The following is a 7456-nucleotide window of genomic DNA, read 5'->3' as shown; positions in this document are numbered from 1 at the left end:
CGGGGGCGCGGGGCGGGGCGCGGCGCCGGGCCTTACAAGGCAGAAGAATGTGCGGCAGCGGCGGGATGGGGGCGGGACCGCGGCAGCCGCGGCCTTATTTGGCCTCGACCCACGGCCCCGGGAGGCGGGGTGTTCCCGGGTGAACCCCCAGGCTGCCAGGGCCTTCCCCATCGTGGACCGGGGAGGTGACGGGGGTGAGTAGGGGGCCTGGACTGCCCGGGGAAGGGGGTTTATATGGGCCGGCCCTTCGTCTCCTGCGAGGCCCGCAGAACATGCAGGGGCCTCTAGTCCTCAGACCCTACCCCCATCTTTCCCCCAAAGGCGCGCTGCCCAGCCCATTCCCGGGGGAGGGCCTCCTTCCACCAGGCCAAGTATGGCTTTTTTCCAGTCCCACAGAAGAGGCGTGTCAGAACCCACTAGCCTCATACAGAGCCAGCAGGCAGCCTCCTGGGGTGTGGGGCGCACATGAAAGCTGGGTAGGACCGTACTGGGGACAGCCCACCTCAGCCAAGTCATTCTTCTCTCTAGGTGCCCTCAGTTTCCTCACCTGTAAAATGGGAGTGTGGTGGTGAGAATTCAGTGAAAGAGTGGCCAGAAAGACCCACGTAGACCCTGGGGAGCCAGCGAGAGGAGCAGGGGCTAGCGGACCCCCGGAGCATCCTTGCCAAAGGGGCTGCACCCCCTGTCCCCCTCTTGTTGGCCTGAGTTGGAGGATGGAGTCTGGAAGGACAGACCCATCCCCTCTGCCCTCGGGCATCAGGTCCATCAGTTTGACCCGTGAGGCAACACCTTACCCATCAGCCCCTACCTGGACTGCCGTCCTGCTCTCTCTCCCCTTTGATCCAACACGGACGTTCCCAAGGAACTTTTCAACGCCCAGTTACTTACTCTGTAAATATTAACTGACACCTGCTACCTGCCAGGCACTGTGCTTGGGTGCTGGGGTAAGTACTCAAGTAATTGCACTCAGGAAGCATTTGTTCTTGTGGAGGGAAATACCATGAACAAGTGGCTCCATGGCTTGGAGGGTAGAAATAAATGCCTTGAGGGAGAATAAAACTAGGTGAGGGGAGAGAGAGTAACAGGAGGTGGGGCTGCCTCCCAGGAAGTGACATCTGGGCAGCGCTGAAGGATGTGAGGGAGTGAGCCAGCCCAGTGAGCCTCTGAGGCAGAAGCCCTGTAGGGGGAGCTTGGCCAGGTCACGGTCAAGGAGCAGCGGGAGGTCAGTGTGACTGAGGGGAGGGGGGTGGGAGAGGAGGTCTGAGAAGCACTAGGGACCTAGCCCGGGGATCCTTGTGTTACCCCAAAACTGGATTTGCCTCTTGGTGGGTGTCAAGCCAATAGACCCTAACACGCCAAAGATCTGGAGAAGGAAGGATTTATTATTACTTGCAGCCAGTAAGGAGAATCTTACTGGTGATCTTTCCCAAAGCAGTGTTTCCCTGAACAGCAAAACGGGGGAAGTTTTAAGCTAAGGGTACATGCATATTCATGAAGGGGCTTGAGCAGAGCAGAAATCCGCGTGGAAATGGGGCCAAGGTCCAAGCTTTAGCTGAAGTCAGGAGGGTCAGCGTTATCCTCCGCCTGGGGTGGGGGTCTTAGTCCCTGCAGGGCGCAAAGACAAGTTATTATGCCTGTCCCTTGAGGAGGAGCTAGGACTCTGCTCTATCAGTGCACTGTTGTCTGACTGCCTTTTCTCTGTTCCTGCATTCCTTTGTTCTCTTAAGATCATGAATTACTGAGATCTGTTCAAGGGCAAGCATTGTGGTCAGGCTTAGATCACAGAATGACTTAGGCCAAAATGACTTCTCTTATGTCAAGAAAGCCATTCCTGGTTCTCTTTCTCCAGGGACCCCTTAACCTACCTGCTTACACTCGGAGGCCGCTGTAAGACATCAGAGAGTTCTGAGCAGAAGGGTGGCGTGATCTGGCTTATGTTCTAACTGAATCCCCTTTGGGGTTGGGGAGGGGGAAGCAGGGAGACCAGTGAGGAGCTATTCAACAGGATGAGGTGTCCAGACTAGTGTGGTGGCAGTGGGAGAAGTGATGGGATTCTGGACATATTTTTTTGGCTCGGGAGGGAGGGTGGCCATGCAGTGCGGCTTGTAGGATCTTACTTCCCCGACCAGAGATCAAACCTGGGCCCTCGGCAGTGAAAGCGTGGAGTCTTAACCACTGGATCACCAGGGAATTCCCATCTGGACATATTTTGAAGTTGCATCCAATAGGATTTTCGCATAGATTGGTATGTGTGTGAGAGTCAAGGAAGACTTGAAGACTCCAAGGGTTCTGGTCTGAGCAGCTGGAGAGAAAGAGCTGCCATTTTCTAAAATGAGTCTCTTATGGAAGGAGCAGGTTTAGTGAGAGATCAGAAGTTCTGTTTTGGACATATTAAATTTTTAAAACTTTACTTTGAAATAGTTTCAAACTTACAGTAAAGTTATAAGAACTGTACAAAGAGCTCCTATATACCTTCACTCAGGTTCTCTTATTGTTAACATTTGGCTTTATTATACTGTCTGTGTGTGTGTGTGTGCGCGCGCGTGTGTGTGTGTGCGCGTGCGTGTGCGTGTGTGCGTGCGTGTGTGTGTGCGTGTGCGTGTGTGTGCGTGTGCGTGTGTGTGCGTGCGCGTATCCTCCTCCCCAGCCATCTGAGAGTAAGTTGCACACATCAAGCCCTTTTACCCCGAAATACTTCAGTGAGGATCTCCTAAAAAGGCGATTATATTACATATCCATGTTACAGTGATTAAAATCAGGAAAACATTTTTCTTGAAGTGTAGTTGATGTACAGTATTACAAGTTACAGGTGTAAATATAGTGATTCACAATTGTTTTCTTTTTTGCGGTAAGCGGGCCTCTCACTGTTGTGGCCTCTCCCGTTGCGGAGCACAGGCTCCGGACGCGCAGGCTCAGCGGCCATGGCTCACGGGCCTAGCCGCTCCGTGGCATCGTCCCGGACCGGGGCACGAACCCGTGTCCCCTGCATCGGCAGGTGGACTCTCAACCACTGCGCCACCAGGGAAGCCCTAATACTATATATATATATTTTTTGGCTGCATTGGGTCTTCATTGCTGCGCAGGCTTTCTCTAGTTGTGGTGAGCAGGGGCTACTCTTCCTTGCGGTGTGTGGGCTTCTCACCGCGGTGGCTTCTCTTGTTGCGGAGCATGGGCTATAAGCATGTGGGCTTAGTAGCTGTGGCACACGGGCTCAGTAGTTGTGGCTCGCGGGCTCTAGAGCGCAGGCTCAGTAGTTGTGGCACACGGGCTTAGTTGCTCTGCGGCATGTGGGATCTTCCCAGACCAGGGCTCGAACCCGTGTCCCCTGCATTGGCAGGCGGATTCTTATCCACTGTGCCACCACGGAAGTCCCGATTTAATACTATTATCTAATTTACAATCCATATTCAGGTTTTGCCAATTATCCCAATAATGTCCTTTATAAAAAATTTCTTTCTGGTCCAGTAGCCAATCCAAGGTTATCATATTTCTTTGATCTCCTTCTCTCTCTGTGTGTGTGTGTGTGTGTGTGTGTGTGTGTGTGTGTGTGTGTGTGTGTGGTAAAGTAACAAAATTTATCATTTTAACCAATTTTAAGTGTACAGTTCAGTGGCATTAAGTACATTCACATTGTTGTACAACTATCACTACCATCCATCTCCAGAACTATTGATAAATTCTGTAGCCATTAAATAGTAACTCCCTGTTCTTTTCCCTGAGCTGCTAGGTAACCATCATTCTACTTTCTGTCTCTATGAATTTGACTACTCTGGGTTCCTCATATAAGTGGAATCAAACAGTATTTGTCCTTTTGTGACCAGTTTATTTCACTTAGCATAATTTCTTCAAGGTTCATCCATTTTTTAGCATATGTCAGAATTGTTTTCCTTCTTAAGGCTAAATGATATTCCATTGTGTGGAGAGACCACATTTTGCTTATCCATTCATCCGTCACCAGACGTGTGGTTCTTTCCATCTTTGGCTGTTGCGAATAATGCTGCTATTAACATGGGTGTAGTACAAATATCTTTTCACGTCCCTGCTTTTTATTCTTTGGGGGTACATATCCAGAAGCAAAATTGCAGGATTATATGGTAATTCTGTTTTTAATGTTTTTGAGGAACCGCCATACCGTTTTCCACAGAAGCTGTACCATTTTACATTCCCACCAACAGTGCGCAAGGGTTGTAATTTCTCTACATCCTCGCCAGCACTTGTTATTTTCTGTTCTTCTTTCTTCCTTCCTCCCTTCCTTCCTTCCATCCTTCTTTCCTTCCTTCCTTCCTTCCTTTCTTTCTTTTTAATAATAGTCTCTAATGGGTGTGAAGTGATATCTCATTGTGGTTTTGATTTGTATTTCCATAATAACTAACATTAAGTATCTTTTCATGTGCTTATTGACCATTTGTGTATCTTCTTTGGAGAAATGTCTATTCAAATTCTTTGCCCATTTAAAAAATCAGGTTGTTGGACTTCCCTGGTGGTCCAGTGGTTAAGACTCCATGCTTCCACTGCAGGGGGCACGGGTTTGATCCCTGGTCAGGGAACTAGGATCCCGCATGCTAAATGACATGAGCCCCCCCCAGAAAAAAATCAGGTTGTTTTTTTGTTGTTGAGTTGTAAGAGTTTTTTAATATATTCTGGATATTAATCCCTTATCAGATAATATGATTTGCAAACATTTTCTTCCATGCTGTGGACTTCTCTGTTTAAAATAATTTTAAAAATTTATATAATTTTTATATACCATAAAATTCACCCTTTTCAAGTGTACAATTCAGTGGTTTTAGAATACTCACAGAGTTCTACAACCATCACCACCATGTAATTCCAGAACATTTTATCAGCCCCCAAGAATCAACATACTCATTAGCAGTCACTCCCCACTTCCCCTCCCCCTCATCCCCTGGCAAACACTAATCTACCTTCTGTCTCCGGATTTGTTTACTCTGGAAATTTAATGTAAGTGGAATCATATAATATGTGGCCTTTTGTGACTGTCTTCTTTCACTTAGCATGATGTTTTCAAGGTCCATCTCCGTTATAACATGTATCAGTACTTCATTCTTTTCATTGCTGAAGAGTATTCCATTCTATTGCTATACCACATTTTGTTTACATATTTATCAGTTGATTGATATTTGGGTTGTTTCCACTTTTTGGCTATTATAAATAATGCTACTATGAATGTTGGTGTATAAGTTTATGTGTGGATGTATATATTCACTTTTTTGGATATATATCTAAGAGTGGAATTGCTGGGTCATCTGTTGACTCTATGTTTAAACTTTTGAGGGGCTTCCAAACTGTTTTCTTCAGTGCTGCGTTGTTTTATATTACCACCAAAAATGTGAGGGTTCCAGTTTCTCCACATCCTCACTAACACTAGTCTTCTAGTCATCCTATTGGGTGTGAAGTGGTATCTCATTGTGGTTTTGATTAACATTTCCCGAAAGACTTGTTATCTTGAACACCTCTTCACGTGCTGATTGGACATTTGTATATCTTCTTTGAAGAAACGATTATTCAGATATTTTGCCCATTTTAAAATTTCTTTTTTTGTTGTTGGGTTGCAAAGGTGCTTTGTATAGTCTAGCTATTACACCCTTACCAGGTATATGATTTTCAAATCTTCTCTCCCATTCCGTGGGTTATCTTTTCATTTTTTGGTTTGTTTAAAGATGCATAAATGTTTTTAACTTTGATGAAGTTTATTTTTTTTGGTTTCTTGTGCCTTTTTTTATCATATCCGTGAAACCACTGCCTAATCCAAGGTTGTAAATATTTATACCTATGTTTTATCCTAAGAGTTTTGTAGTTTTAGCTCTTCAATTTAGGTCTCTAATTCACTTTAAGTTAATTTTGTGTATGGAGTGAGGTAAGGGTCTAACTTCCTTCTTTTGCATGTGGATATCCAGTTGTCGCAGCACCATTTGCTGAAAAGACTATTCTTTCTCCATTGAATTTTCTTGGCTCTCTTGTTGAAAATCAGTTGTCCATAAATGTATGGGTTATTTCTGGACTCTCAATTCTACTTCATTGATACATATGTCTACCCTTATGGCAGTACCACACAATCTTGATTACTTTAGTTTTGTAATCAGGAAGTGTTTCATCCAACTTTGTTCTTCTTTTTCACTATTGCTTGGCTATTCAGAGTCTCTTGCATTTCCATATCAGTTAAGATCAGCTTGTCAATTTCTACAGAAGAGGCAGCTGGGATTTTGATAGAGATTGTGCTGACCCTGTAGGTTAATTTGGGGGAGCATTGCCTTCTTAACAATATTAAGTCTTCTGATCCATGAACATGAAGTGCCTTTCCTTTTACTTAGATCTTTTAAAATTTCTCTTAATGATGTTTTGTAGTTTTCAGTTTACAAGTCTTGTACTTCTTTTGTTAAATGTATTCCTAAGTGTTTTGATCTTTTTGATGCTATTGTAAATGGAATTGTTTTCTTAAACTCATTTTCAGTGTGTTCACTGGTAGTTGAACTGTTTTTACTCACGATACTTCTGACACCAAATATGTGGGTATTTTCCTCACACCAGTCAATTCTCCAACTCTCTGGACACCAATTGGATGTCCTACTATTCAGTTCAATTCTAACCCTAACTACCTGGAGTTAGTGTCAGACTCCACAGGTTTAAGGGCTCAGTCCCACAAGATTTCCCTCACATCAGACCCAGGTTACCCACACCTTTGTCCAACTTGACTACAAATTGTGGATTACTACACATCCCTCCCCGCCAGTGTTAGGGAACTGTTGACCAAAACCACCAGCCTTAGCCAGGCTCACTTGCCTGAGTTGTCTCACAACAGGAAGTCCCGATAAGGACTGGAATCCATCTTGGCTGAGAGATGAGCATGTCACCAGGAAGGATCCCGAGTGAGACTATGGGCCACGCAAGATGACTGGCCAGAGACAACCCGGAAACTAATCCCATTACCACAAACCCTGAGACTTTGAGCCATGTGGCAGAGCACTTCTCCTGGGTTCCCTTACCCTACCGCTCTCTGCCTGGGCGCCCCTTCCCGATAAATTCTTTTGCTTTGTCAGCACGTGTGTCTCCTTGGACAGTTCCTCTCTGAGTGTTAGACAAGAGCCCACTCTCGGGCCCTGGAAGGGGTCCCCCTTCCTGCAACACCAGGATAAATAATTTCTTTGAACTGCTCATAGAACTCAGGAAAGCAGTTTAATTACTATTATCAGTTTACTATAAAGGATACAACTCAGGAACAGCCAAATGGAAGAGAGGCACAGGATAAAGTGGGGGCAGGGGAAAGGGGGAGCTTCCATGCGCTCTCCGGGGATGCCATTTTCTCAGCACCTTGACGTGTTCACCAGCCTGGAAGGACTCCAACCTCTGTTGTGTAGGGGTTTTTACGGAGGTTTCGTTACAGAGGCATGATTAAATCTTTGGCCATTATGACTGACTGAATCTCCAGCCCCTCTTC

This window comes from Neophocaena asiaeorientalis, unplaced genomic scaffold (genome assembly GCF_003031525.2).
Source record: "Neophocaena asiaeorientalis asiaeorientalis breed wild unplaced genomic scaffold, Neophocaena_asiaeorientalis_V1.1 scaffold82, whole genome shotgun sequence".
In the NCBI taxonomy this organism is placed as follows: domain Eukaryota; kingdom Metazoa; phylum Chordata; class Mammalia; order Artiodactyla; family Phocoenidae; genus Neophocaena; species Neophocaena asiaeorientalis.
The sequence above is the reverse complement of the archived record's forward strand: the minus strand, read 5'-3'. Positions refer to the sequence as shown.